At 46.0% G+C, this 14,422-nt stretch overlaps 1 protein-coding gene across 1 annotated transcript in view; it reads left to right on the top strand.

Annotated features, from left to right (window-relative positions):
* The window catches only part of LOC138761549 (uncharacterized), a 29,760-nt gene extending 16,914 nt beyond the window's left edge, over positions 1–12,846 (top strand). The window contains exon 2 of the mRNA XM_069933865.1: positions 12,712–12,846. The gene's annotated coding sequence lies outside the window, so the exon portion shown is untranslated. The remainder of the gene's footprint in view (positions 1–12,711) is intronic.
* Positions 12,847–14,422: the final 1,576 nt, after the last annotated feature.

Here is a 14,422-nt window from a genome sequence, read left to right as displayed (position 1 = left end):
CCATGCCCCCAAACACTCTCCAGTTGGCAGGAGTGTTTGCTGTAATCCCAGCCTCTACACACTTTCCTGTAGGGGTATGTTTACTGTAATCCCAGCCCCTACACACACTCCAGTTGGGGGGTGGGGAAGTTTACTTTTATACAAATCCCTACACATTCTCCAGTGTGTGGCGGGTGTTTGCTCTAACTCCAGCCCCAACACACTTTCCAGTGGGGTGGGAAGTGTTTGCTGTAATTCCAGCCCCTACTCACATTCCAGTGGGGGATTGTTTAATATAATCCCAGCCCCTACATTCTCTCCAGTGTGGGTGTGATTACTGTAATCCCAGCCCCAAAAGAGTATCCAGTGGGGGTGTCATTACTGTAATCTCACCCCAAACACTCTACCCAGAGGAGGTGTGTTCACTATAATCAAAACCCATCCATTCTCTCCAGTGCGGGTGTGGTGTTTGCTGTAATCCCTACCCACAAACCCTCTCCAATGTCGGGGAGTGTCGGCTGTATTCCCATCCTATTCACACTCTAGTGGGCGTGATTGTTTTCTGTAATCCCAGCCCCTACACTCTTTCCAGTGGGGATGTAGTGTTTGCTCTAATCCCTACCCACAAACACTCTCCACTGTCGGGGAGTGTTGGCTGTAATCCCATCCTATGCACACTCTAGTGGGCGTGAGTGTTTGCTGTAATTCCAGCCACTACAGGCTCTCCAGTGGGTGGGGGGGGGGGGGGGGGGTGGCTGGGCTGTCTGCTGTAATCCCAGTCCCTACACTCTCTCCACTGGGGGTGAGTTTCCTGTAATCCCAGCCCCTACACACTCTTAAGTGGCTGGGGTTAGTTGTTGCTGTAATATCAGCCACTACACTCTCTCCAGTGGGGGTGGTCGTTGTTTTCTGTAATCCCAGCCCCTACACTCTCTCCAGTGCGGGTTGGTGGGTTGTTTGCTGTAATTCAAATCCCTACACACTCTCCAGTAGCAGTGTAATTATTGTAATCCTAGCCCCAACACACTCTCCATTGAGGGGGAATGGGATTACTGTAATTCCAGTCCATACACACTCTCCAGTGGAGGTGTGTTTTCTGTAATTGCAAACCCAACATTCTCTCCATTTTGGGGAGGGGGGGGTGGGGCCTGTAATCCCAGCCCTTACTTACACACTCAACAGTGCGTGGCGGATGTTTTCTGTAATTCCAGACCCCACACACTCTCCAATGGGATGGAATGGGTTTACTGTAATACCAGACCCTACACACTCTCCAGTCGGGATGTGTTAACTGTATTCGTAGCCCCTACACACTCTCCAGTGAGGGTGTGATTACTGTAATTCCAGCCCCAACACACTCTGTAGTAGAGGTGTGTTTACTCTAATCGCAGACACTACATTCTCCCCAATGGGGGATGTGGGGGTGGGATGCATTTGCTGTAATACCTGCCCCCATACTCTCTCAATATCAGGGTGTGTTTGCTTTAATCCCAGTGCCTACTCATATTCAAGTGTGGGTGTTTTTAATGTAAACTTTGCTTGCCCCTACAAATTCTCCAGTAAGGGGGAGGTGTTTGTTGTAATCCCTGCCCCCAAACTCTCACCAATGTCGTGGTGTGTTTGCTGTAATCCCGGCCCATGTACATTCTCCAGTGGGGGTGTGTTTACTATAATCCGAGCCCCTACTCAAGTAGCCAGGGGTGCTGTTTGCTGTAATATCTGCCCTTACTGCCCCTACACTCTCTCCAGTGGGTGTTGTGCGGGTGCGTTAATGTTTGCTGTAATCCCTGCCCCCAAACTCTCACCAATGTCAAGGTGTGTTGGCTGTAATCCCACCTGTAAAAACTCTTCAGTGGGGGTGTGTTTACTATAATACCAGCCCCTACACACTCTCAAGTAGCCAGAGGTGCTGTTTGCTGTAATATCTGCCCCTACACTCTCTCCAGTGGGTGTTGTGCTGGTGCATTATTGTTTGCTGTAATCCCCGCCCCCAAACTCTCACCATTGTCAGGGTGTGTTGGCTGTAATCCCACCTGTAAAAATTCTTCAGTGGGGGTGTGTTTACTATAATCCGAGCCCCTACACACTCTCAAGTAGCCAGGGGTGTTGTTTGCTGTAATATCTGCCCTTACACTCTCTCCAGTAGTTGTTGTGCGGGAGCTTTGGTGTTTGCTGTAATCGCTGCCCCCAAACCCTCTCCAATGTCAAGATGTGTTGTCTGTAATCCCAGCCTATGCACACTTTCCAGTGGACAGGTGTGTTTGCTGTAATCCCAGCCCCTACAGTCTCTCCAGTGGGTGGGGGATGGGTGGCTGGGCTGTCTGCAGTAATCACAGTTCCTACACTCTCTCCTCTAGGGGTGTGTTTACTGTAATACCACCCGTAAACACTCTTCAGTGGGGGGTGTGGGTGTTTACTATAATCCCAGCCCCTACACACTCTCAAGTAGCCAGGGGTCTGTCTGCTCTAATACCAGCCCCTAAACTCTCTCCAGTGGGTGTGGGGCAGGTGCGTTGGTGTTTGCTGTAATGTCTGCTCCCAAACTCTCTCCAATGTCAGGGTGTGTTGGCTGTAATCCCAGCCTATGCACATTCTCCACTGGGTGGGAGTGTTTGCTGTAATCCCAGCCTCTCCAGGCTCTCCAGTGCGTGGTGGGGGGGTGGGTGGTGGCTGGGCTGTCTGCAGTAATCACAGTTCCTACACTCTCTCCACTGGGGATGTGTTTACTGTAATCCCAGTCCCTAAACATTCTCTCTTGGTGGAGGGGATGTTTCCTGTAATCCCAGCCCCTACAAACTCTCTTGTTGGGGTATGTTTATTGTAATCCCAGCCCAAACACACTCTCAAGTAGCCAGGGGTGCTGTTTGCTGTAATATCTGCCCCTACACTCTCTCCAGTGGGTGTTGTGCGGGTGCGTTAGTGTTTGCTGTAATCCCTGCCCCCAAACTCTCACCAATGTCAAGGTGTGTTGGCTGTAATCCCACCTGTAAAAACTCTTCAGTGGGGGTGTGTTTACTATAATACCAGCCCCTACACACTCTCAAGTAGCCAGGGGTGCTGTTTGCTGTAATATCTGCCCCTACACTCTCTCCAGTGGGTGTTGTGCGGGTGCATTAGTGTTTGCTGTAATCCCTGCCCCCAAACTCTTACCAATGTCAGGGCGTGTTGGCTGTAATCCCACCTGTAAAAACTCTTCAGTGGGGGTGTGTTTACTGTAATACCAGCCCCTACACTCTCTCCAGTGGGTGTGGGGCAGGTGCCTTGGTGTTTGCTGACTCTCTCCAATGTCAGGGTGTGTTTGATGTAATCCCATCCACTGAATACTCTCCAGTGGGGGGGGGGTTCTGTAATCACAACCCCAACACACTCTCCAGTGCGTGGCAGGTGTTTGCTCTAATTGCAGCCCCAACACACTCTCCAGTGGGGTGGGATGTGTTTACTGTAATTCCAGCCCCTACTCACATTCAAGTGGGGGTTTGTTTGCTGTAATCCCAGCTCCTACACACTCTCCAGTGGAGTGGGATTTGTTTACTCTAATCCCAGGCCCTACACACTCTCTCCAGTGGGGCTGTAATTACTGTAATCCCAGCACCAACACACACTCCAGTGGGGTGGGATGTGTTTACTGTAATTCCAGCCCCTACTCACATTCCAGTGGGGTTTGTTTAATATAAACCTAGCCCCTACACTCTCTCCAGTGTGTGTGTAATTACTGTAATCCCAGCCCCAACACACTATCCAGTGTGGGTGTTATTACTGTAATCCCACCCAAACACACCTCCAGTGTATAATCAAATCCTCTACACTCTACGCACAAATACTCTCCAATGTCGGGGAGTGTTGACTGTATTCCTATCCTCTGCACACTCTAATGGGCGTAAGTGTTTGCTGTAATCCCAGCCCCTACACATTCTCCAGTAGGGGTGTGTTTACTGTAATCCCAGCCCCTAAACACTCTCCGGTGGGTTGGAGGTGCTTGCTGTAAACCCTAACCCCAAACTCTCTCCAATGTCGGGGTCTGTTTGCTTTAATCCCGGTCCATGCACTCTTTCCATTAGGTGGGATTGTTTGCTGTAATCCCAGCCCTTACACACTCTCCATTGTGGGTTGTTTTTGCTGTAATCACAATCCCAACTCATTCTCCATTGCGTGGCGGGTGTTCGCTCTAATTCCAGCCCCAACACACTCTCCAGTGGGGTGGGATGTGTTTTCTGTAATCTCAGCCCCTACATCCTCTCCAGTGCGGGAGGGGAGTGGTGGTGTTTGCTGTAATCGCAGGCCTACACACTCTCCATTGGGTGTGTGTTTACTGTAAACCCAGCCACTCTCCACTCTCCACTGGGGGCGGTTGTTTGCTCTAATCCCAGCCCTTAATGTGTGAGAAGCAGAGGTGCCTGCACAGATTTCACTCGAGACAAAAATTGAGAACAAAGAACATTTATTTTACAACAATGCAAAGTTGGGTGCTTCCCCTTACCCTGGGAATACACACACATACTGGGGCTTACCCAACTTTTTATACATTCCATTTCAGTACAGTGGTACCTCCCCCTTAACATTCTTCTGCCTCCTGGATTGGTTTAGCATTTTCCGCTGCAACCGTGTCTGCCTGTCCCGCATCGGACTTGTCAGCCACAATTGAGCCTGCAGCTGACGTGGACCTTTACCCCCTCCATAAATCTTCGTCTGCGAAGCCAAGCCAAAGAATTCTGCCTACATGCAGTTTATGTGCCTTCCTGTAATTGTTTACCGGGAAGTGTCATGTCTTTGTTCTTATTCATTAATCTCGACCCCCAGGACTTGCTAAATCTATCTACTAGAATGGAGGACCATTGCCTTCCCAAGATCGCGTTATATGGCGAGCTCTCCACTGGCCACCGTGACAGAGGTGCACCAAAGAAAAGGTACAAGGACTGCCTAAAGAAATTTCTTGGTGCCTGCCACATTGACCACCGCCAGTGGGCTGATATTGCCTCAAACCGTGCATCTTGGTGCCTGACAGTTCGGCGGGCAGCAACCTCCTTTGAAGAAGACCGCAGAGCCCACCTCACTGACAAAAGGCAAAGGAGGAAAAACCCAACACCCAACCCCAACCAACCAATTTTCCCCTGCAACCGCTGCAACCGTATCTGCCTGTCCCGCATCGGACTTGTCAGCCACAAACGAGCCTGCAGCTGACGTGGACATTTACCCCCCTCCATAAATCTTCGTCCGCGAAGCCAAGCCGAAGATTCTATTATATTTGCTTAACCCTTCCTCACATTCCATTCTTACTTCACCCTTATTTAACCCATCATTATTCATTCCCAATTAGCACTTGCTTGACTCCCCATATTCCATTATCCCTTACAATCCACCCTTTTTCTTTAGCTACGCTTAGTAAACCCTCATTCGGGCAGTTATCTTTTAAGCTAGGTCTTTTTCCCAGTGAGTGAGTAAACGAACTGTGGCCTCAGCATCATCAAACGAAGTTTGGGAAGCATACATCATTTGGGTTGCAGTGACCGGGCGAAGGGCCCATTGAATTAAACAATGCATACAAGGCATTAAGCAGGGAATTATTATAAGGACTAGAATAAAAAGCCCAGCTGCTATAAGGGCCGTATGTATCCAGCTCCAGTCGCCAGTAAAACTTTTAGTCCACCATATACTGGATCAAGGATGCCAAGTCTGGACGGGTCATGGGAAAGTTTTCGAATTTCTGAAGAAATATTTTTTACCACCTGGCCATTGTCATCAATCTTCAAGCAACAATTGGTAAGGTTCAATTTTCCACAGATGCCGCCCTCAACAGCCAACAAGTAATCAAGGGCCAGGCGATTTTGAAAAGCTGTAGCGCGTATCTGTCGCTGCTCTTCAGCCAATAAATCTAAGGCCGTCGCTGTCTGATTGGTGATAATTTCCAAAACTGCCTGGAGTCTGATCAAACGATTTAGTATATAAATGGGGGTTCGATATCCCCATGATCCATCCTGAGCCCAAGTAGCAGGGCCATAATATGAAATAATACGTTCAAGGGGCCAGTCTTCACCCCAATTTCCAATTTTAAGTTCTCTCTTTGGACGAGTATCCTGAGGAGATTGTGGGATTAGGCACATATATAGCTTGGTGGAAAGGTGGTGGTTGGCATGCAAAGGCAGTAAGACAAATTGAGGTTGAATGATTCCAATACAACAAGTGCCGCTCCAATCAGGTTCTAAAAAGGTATAAGCCATATTCCCACAAATCCAATATGAACCCTCTGATGTGGGATAGTCTGGTTCCAGATCTGCCGAAGCGAGGGGATGCCCCAGTAAGGATTTTCACCTGAACAGTTCCATATGCAACTGGTGTCATTGATACTCTCATAAAGCACACAATCTGAATCTTTTTCCATAGAGAAATACCAGGTAGGGGTTGCGGGATGCCAAACAGCTGTAGTATACTTGAACAGCTTAAGCCGTTTACAACTGGAATCCCCCTTATAGTGACAGCCTTTAGCCTTCTGAATGCATTCGTGACCCAATGGATGATTTACAAGATGTCAAGTTTGGGGGGGGGGGGGGTGTTCAATTTTATTCGTTGTAGCATTAAAGCGTAGAAGTTCCCATATATCCAAAGGCTCACCTTGCCAGGGCCAGGTACCATCTTTAGTTGGCCCTCTGCAAATCCAACAATTCTTCAACCCCAGCAAGTCAGCTGTTCGTTGACATAAATCTACCCAATTATTGTCACCTAACCAGTGAGTAGCAGCTTGTCTACGAGCATTAGCATTGTCGGACTCTGGCTTTACCCTACCCTTAATTTAGTCTATGTGTCGTCTTGAGTCCAGCGTGTTCGTTAAATGAAGTGATAGGAGAAGATATTCAGTTCAACAATCAGTTTATTACACAGCACAAGAATAAAGCTTAACAGAGCTCTGGTTCAGTCATTAGTTCATAGGTCACCTGCACAGTGAGCTATTCCCCAAGACTGACCTCTACTGTCCAGTCTCTACAGTTTATATAGCTCAACCTTATCATACAGAACAAAAGTTGGCTTTCTTTGCTAGATTTTTTGCATAAGATTTATCACAAGTAATTTCCTGCTCTGCAGATATCTGGGGTGCAGAGCTCCCATCTTAATCCTCAAGGCCAGAATATCCTGTTGTTTTGATCAGAAATCAATTCATACCCCAGATATTTCTAATTATTTCTTTGTTCTCATCTGGCCATATTCTTCTGTTCTACTCAACACCTCCTTCTGTCTTAGCCTTCTTACTGAGTTAGTTTCCATTCTCTTTGTTTCAGACAGACTCTGTCAGGATTCTTTTTGTTCTTGTCTGGCCATCGTCTCCTGTGCTAATCAACACCTCCTTTTGCCTTAAAATTCCTACTAAATTGTTTCATACATATTCTCTCTTTTGTATTTGGGGAGCAGACAATTCTAAACCTACTGTAATCAGCCAACTTTGCTACATACTGTGACTGCCCCTTACATTACTCTTTCCCTTCACCATGAGGTAAATATTAAATTGTTACATAGTACTGGATTCATGTATACAAAATGAATAGTTCTTTCTTTGGCTTGGCTTCACGGATGAAGATTTATGGAGGGGTAATGTCCACGTCAGCTGCAGGCTCGTTTGTGGCTGATGTCGGACTCTGGCTTTACCTTACCCTTAATTTAGTCTATGTGTTGTCTGAGTCCAGCGTGTTCGTTGAATGAAGTGATAGGAGAAGGTATTCGGTTCAACAATCAGTTTATTACACAGCACAAGAATAAAACTTAACAGAGCTCTGGGTCAGTCGTTAGTTCATAGGTCACCTGCACAGTGAGCTATTCCCCAAGACTGACCCCTATTGTCCAGTCTGCTCAGTTTATATAGCTACAATTTACCATACAGAACAAAAGTTGGCTTCCTCTGCTAGATTTTTACATAAAGTATATCACCAGCAATTTCCTATTCTACAGTTTATCTCGGGTGTAGACCTCTTATCTTAAATCTTACAGATCAGACCATTCTATTGTTTTGACCAGAAATCAATTCCTACCCCAGTTATTTCCAATCATCGTTCTGTTCCTGTCTGGCCAATGTCTTCTGTTCTCCTTAACACCTCCTCATGCCTTAATCTTCTTCCTAGACTGGCTTTCCATTCCCTTTGTTTCTTACCTGTGTCTCCTGGGCTACTCACCACCTCCTTCAGTTTGAGCATTCTTCCTAAATCGTTTCATACATTTCCTCTCCCTTGTATTTTGGGAGCAGACAATTCTACCCCTACTGGACTCAGCCAACTTTGCTCCATGCTGTGATTGCCACTTAATTACCTTATACTTTTCCCTTAACCATGAAGTAAATATAAAAATTGTTACATAGTTCTCTATTCCGTGATATTTTAGCCCCTAGATTCCAACACTGACAAGTCCGATGCAGGACAGGCAGACACGGTTGCAGCGGTTGCAAGGGAAAATTGGTTGGTTGGGGTTGGGTGTATTAACCCCTATATTCCAACAGCATATATACCCCCTTTATCCCTACTCCAGTTATAGCCCTGACTAATATTTTGCTTATAATTCTCCCACCATCTTCTTTGTGCCATATTTTTGGCACTTGTCTTTTTAATACCCGTAGAGGCCAGGACGCAAACCCAATCCACTCCCCTAGGGCAGGTCTTTTTCCCTGGTCCATGTTGGGATCCTAAATCAAACCATGCTAAATAAGGTACCCCACTATGAATACACTCTATACCTGTGCCCTGTCTGCATTCTAAAGATAAACTTGTCCATTCCTCAAAGTAATTATCACCTCTGCTGCCCCTATTCAAGGAGGACTTAATACATTGAGTACAATTGGGTGGTTTCCCAAAAATTGGGAACCAGCAGGAAAACAATACCACAAATAATAAAAATAACATTACAACAATTTTTGTCGGCGGAGTGTGACTTTCAGACCAGAAGGATGCGAAACTGCAAGCCAGGTGAAGGGGATATTATCAACATCTTTAGTCTGTGGAATAGAACGCTTAATGTGTTGCATGTGAGTCCATCCCTTTTCTTTCATTCGTAATCAAAAGTACACAATAAGGGCCGTCCCATATAGGTTCTAGTTTATGGTCTTGCCACGTTTTTACATATACCCAATCACCAGCTTTAATGGAATGAATGGGATAGTCCAGGGGTGGGTTTTGAGCTAATAACCCCTTCTGTTTTAAGTCATACAAAGAAGTGGAAAGTCCCTGTAAATATTTAGAGATATAGGTCATTAGCCTCAGGGGTAGGGGAATTGGTGTGGAATCCCATGTAAGGAAGACCGAACATCATCTCATATGGTGAGACAGCAATAGACAATAGACAATAGGAGCTGGAGTAGGCCATTTGGCCCATCGGGCCAGCACCACCATTTTAGATCATGGCTGATCATTACCATCAGTACCCCTTTCCAGCCTTATCCCCAAAACCCTTAACTCCATTACCCACAAGAGTCTTATCTAACTCTCTTTTGAACATAGTCAACGAATCTGCCTCTACCACCCTCTGTGGCAGAGCATTCCACAGATTCACACTTCTCTGGGTAAAAAAAATGCTTTCTCATCTCCGTCCTAAAGGGCCTACCCTGTATTCTTAAACTATGCCCTCTAGTCCTCGTCTCCCCCATCATTGGGAACAAGTAATCAGACTTCACCTTGTCTATCCCCCTGATGATTTTGTATACCTCAATCATGTCCCCCCTCATCCTTCTAAACTCCAATGGATACAAGTCCAGTTTTTCTAGCCTTGCTGCATATGACAACCCTGCCATCCCTAGAACTAACCTTGTAAATCTGCGCTGCACACCCTATATAGCTAGTATGTCCTTCCTCAAATTTGGAGACCAGAACTGGACGCAATACTCCAGGTGGGGTCTCACCAGGGCCCTGTATAACTGCAGAAGGGTGTCTCTGTTCCTATACTCCAATCCCCTCTTTATGAAAGCCAACATTCCATTTGCCTTCTTCACAGCTTTCTGAACCTGCCTTCAGTGACCGGTGAACAAGTACACCCAGATCCATTTGCACTTCCCCACTCCCTAGCTTGTCTCCATTTAAATAATACTCAGCTTTCCTATTACTTCCCCCATAATGAATAACCTCACATTTGTTCACATTGAAATTCATCTTCCATTTAGCCGCCCACTCCTCCAGCCTGTCCAAGTCCCTCTGCATTTTCCTTACATCCTCCTCACACCCCACACCGCCACCCAGTTTAGTGTCATCTGCAAATTTGCTCATGTTATTTATAATCCCCTCATCCAAATCATTAACATAAATTACAAACAACTGAGGACCCAACACCGATCCCTGAGGCACTCCACTCATCACATCCTGCCATTCTGAAAAAGACCCATTTACTCCAACCCTTTGTTTCCTATCTCTTAACCAATTTCCTATCCATGTCAGCACCTTACGAGGTCCTTACGAGGAGCTGTGCAAATCCTTATTAAAGTTAAGGGTAAGCATTTAATCCAGTTTCCTAATGAAGTCGAGTGAGTTGATTTTTCAGGGTCTGATTCATACACTCGACTCGGCCTGAACTCTGGGGGTGCCATGGGGTGTGCCATGGGGTGTGTAACTGCCAATCTATTCCCAAGATTTTACACACCCCCTGGAGTACCTGAGAGATAAAATGTGTACCTCGATCTGAATCAATAGTTTGCACAATACCATAACGTGGAATAATAGCCTCTAGTAATATCCGAATAACAGTGTTAGCACGATCATTAGGGGTCGGGAAAGCCTCAACCCATCGAGTAAAATTATCCACCATTACTAGGAGATATTTATAGACCCCTATCTTGGACAATTCCGTGAAGTCAATCTGTATTCATTGAAACGAGTGTACAGCTATATCGCGACCCCCAGTAAAACATGGCACATTACTTTCTTATTCACTTGCTGACAAATTGGACATCCCCGAGTACTTTGTTTGGCTAAGGTGTATATTCCAGAACAATTAAAGGACCGTACAAAGGCGTCAACAAGTGCCTGTGTTCCCCAGTGTGTCTGCTGGTGGAGCTGATCAATAATTTGACGAGCCAAGGCTTTATTCAGGACTTGGTGTCCCTCTGCCATCCACCATAACCCATCTGCAGTTTGACGCATTCCCTGATCTTTCATATAAATCTCCTCCTCCTGTGAAAAGATGGGAGTCTTTTGAATCTCATGTGGGATGGGGAGTAAGAGCTGCATCTTTATTATTTTTGTTAGTGCAGTCCATTTGGCAGCTTCATCTGCCCAACTGTTACCATGGGCTTCAGGACTGTCAATAATTTGATGGCCTCGTACATGAACTACAGTTATCTCCTCAGGTAACATAAGAGCATCTAGGGATTGAACAATTAAGTTCTCATGGATCAACCTTTGTCCTTTCCTGGTTATCATTCCCCGCTCTTTCCAAATCTTTCCGAAGGTGTGTACTGCTTCAAAAGCATACTTGGAGTCGGTATAGATTGTGCCCACCTTTCCCTCTAGACCACACATGTCAAACTCTGGCCCGCGGGCCAAATTTGGCCCACGATATAATTATATTTGGCCCGCAAGATCATTTCAAAAATGTATTAGAGGTGGCCCACTGGCCGCCGTGCCAGTACAGCGCATACACAGTAATACAACAAATCCCAGAATGCATTGGCGTCAGCCTGCTAATCGCCCCCACCTCCTCTGTTTACGTTGCAGGGCCTCACCGTGGACTCTGGTTTTGGGGCCTGGCCGGTGTCAGGGGAAGCCAAGGCCACGTCCCAGCGCCTGGAACCGGAGGCCTCGGGCCTGACCTCGCCAGGACCGTTGCCCACTCCCCCTCCCTGCCGCAGGCTGATCCGCGACTCACGGTGACGGGGCCGCTGATCCACCGAGATGCCGCCCTGCAGCGAGAGCTGATGCCCCCGCACTGTCATTGTCCAACCCGATCGCCTGCAAACCCCGCCCTCCTGCACACAGGCCTGAACTTTATTATGAACTTTAATCTCAGGATAAAATGATCTTCCAATAGTTTCATGTCACAGTGATAAATATATTCCTGGTTAAAAATGGTCCTGCACCTGGATACAAGCTCATTAGGCATAAAACTTGAAAAGTGTGTAAATCAAAGGATATCTGTACCAATGGAAAAAGGGCATGGCAAATAACCCTGCTAGAGTTCATGCCCACAATCAGTCACCCATTTGATTGTTTCAGGAATCATGTTATTCTCCCACATTCTCAATAGCCCTCAGATTTTACTATTCAACAGCACACTAGCAACATTTGACAAATCCTCTATAGAGAAATATTATTTATTGAATATTTTATTTCTCATTTGTTAATGCTTCTGGAAAGAGTTTATCCAAAACTATTATTAAACATTTATTTTAATAAGAAAAAGTTTAACATTACATATGTTGAAAGAAGAGAAAACATGCAGATGTTGTTGAAAATTTTCAATAAATATTTAGTTCGGCCTCTCGACTTAGTCCAAGTTTTTAATTTTGGCCCTCCGTGAATTTGAGTTTGACAGCCCTGTTCTAGACACCGGAGAGCTCTACAGAGGGCATGCAATTCACAGGATTGGGCCGACCAAGGACCGGGAAGACGACCGGCCTCAATCACAACTCCTTCATTCCTGTCCACTACACAATACCTGCTGTAACGAATACCATCAATGCAGCGGGAAGATGCATCAATAAACCATCTTTCATCCTCTCATAAAGGTTAATCGCTTAAATCACCTCTAATTTTAGTCTGTAAATCTATTACTTCTCAGCATACATGCTCTAAATCATTGGGGATTGTATCGGAGTCTGGAGAAACCAAGAAGGCAGCTGGATTCTGAACGTTATTTGTAACCAATGTCAAATCATCCCTATCCATAAGGATTGGTTCATACTTCAAAATTCTGGAATCGGTAAGCCACCTTCCGGCACGTTGTAAGAGAATGGTGCGGACTGTATGAGGGGTGTGAACTGTCATCGGGGCACCAAACATAATTTTGCGTCCTTCATCTACTAGAATGGCAGTGGCCGCAATTGCTTGCACACATTCTGGCCAACCACGACAAACAGGATCTAAAATCTTTGATAGAAAGGCAACTGGTTGTCTAAAGCCTGCCCGCTCTTGTGTTAATACTCCCATGGCCACACTGTCTTTCACATTGGTATATAGGTCAAATGGCTTATTTAGGTTGGGTAAGGCGAAAACCGGGGCACTAGTAAGACGCTGTTTCACCATGGCAAAATCTTTAATCTCCCCCTCCGCCCAGACAACAGTTTCACCCCCTAGAGTCGCAAGCTTATCATAAAGAAATTTGACCAGGCTAAAATAATTCTCAATCCAAATTCTACAGTATCCCACCAAACCAAGGAATTTCCTAAGTTCTTGAGCATTCTTTGGAAGCAGGATCTGCAAAATACCGTGTATTCTCTCTGGACTTATTTTCCTAATTCCTTGACTAACCAGATGACCTAAGTATTTAACCTCGGATTGAACAAAATGCAACTTCGATTCACTCACTCGAAGACCCTTATTCCCTAGAAAATTCAATAAATCAACAGTGTATTGTTTAACCAAATCATACATTTCCCCCGTGATTAATAAATCATCAACATATTGTCATAATTGACAATCCTCTCTCCGAGGGGCCTCATCTCGTACCTGTTCCAAAACTTGGCCAAATAAATTTGGTGATTCCGTAAAACCCTGGGGAAGGACTGTCCACCGGTATTGATTTTTCCGTCCTGTAAAGAGATTTTCCCACTCAAATGCAAACATTGCCCTACTGTCCATTGCCAAAGGGCAGGTCCAGAAGGCATCTTTGAGATCAATTACAATGAACCACTTACTATGGGGGTAAATCTTACCCATCAACATATAAGGGTTAGGTACAACCGGATAACGGGTGAGAATAAATTTGTTTAACTCAATCAAATCCTGTACTAATCGGTATGTGCCATCTGGTTTTTGGACAGGTAGAATTGGAGTATTAAAGAGTGACATGCAGGGTTCAAGTATACCGCCTTTCACCAATTGGTCAATTATTGGCTGCAGCCCCTTTCAGCCAGCCATAGGTATCGGATATTGTTTTCGTCGAACTACCTGGTCGGGGTCTTATAGAGTAACTTGCAGGGGAGGAACACACTCAATGGTGGGTAGGGGGTCTTTGCTGTAAACCCAGCCCCTACACCCACTCCAGTGGGAGTGAGCTTACTGTAATCCCAGCCCCTATACACTCTCCAGTGATGGGTGGGATGGGTGTTCACTATAGTCCCATCCCCTACAAACTCTCCAGTGGGATTGTGTTTACTGTCATCCCAGCCCCTACACACTCTCCGGTGGGGGAGTGTTTGCCTTAATACCAGCCTCCACAAAGACTCCAGTGGGATTGTGTTTACTGAAAAGCCAGCCATTACACACTCAATGGTGGGGGGAGTGTTTGCTGTAATCCCAGCCCCTACAAACTCTCCAGTGGGACTGTGCTT

This window comes from Narcine bancroftii, chromosome 4 (assembly GCF_036971445.1).
Source record: "Narcine bancroftii isolate sNarBan1 chromosome 4, sNarBan1.hap1, whole genome shotgun sequence".
NCBI lineage: Eukaryota > Metazoa > Chordata > Chondrichthyes > Torpediniformes > Narcinidae > Narcine > Narcine bancroftii.
This window is presented reverse-complemented; position numbering and strand designations above follow the sequence as displayed.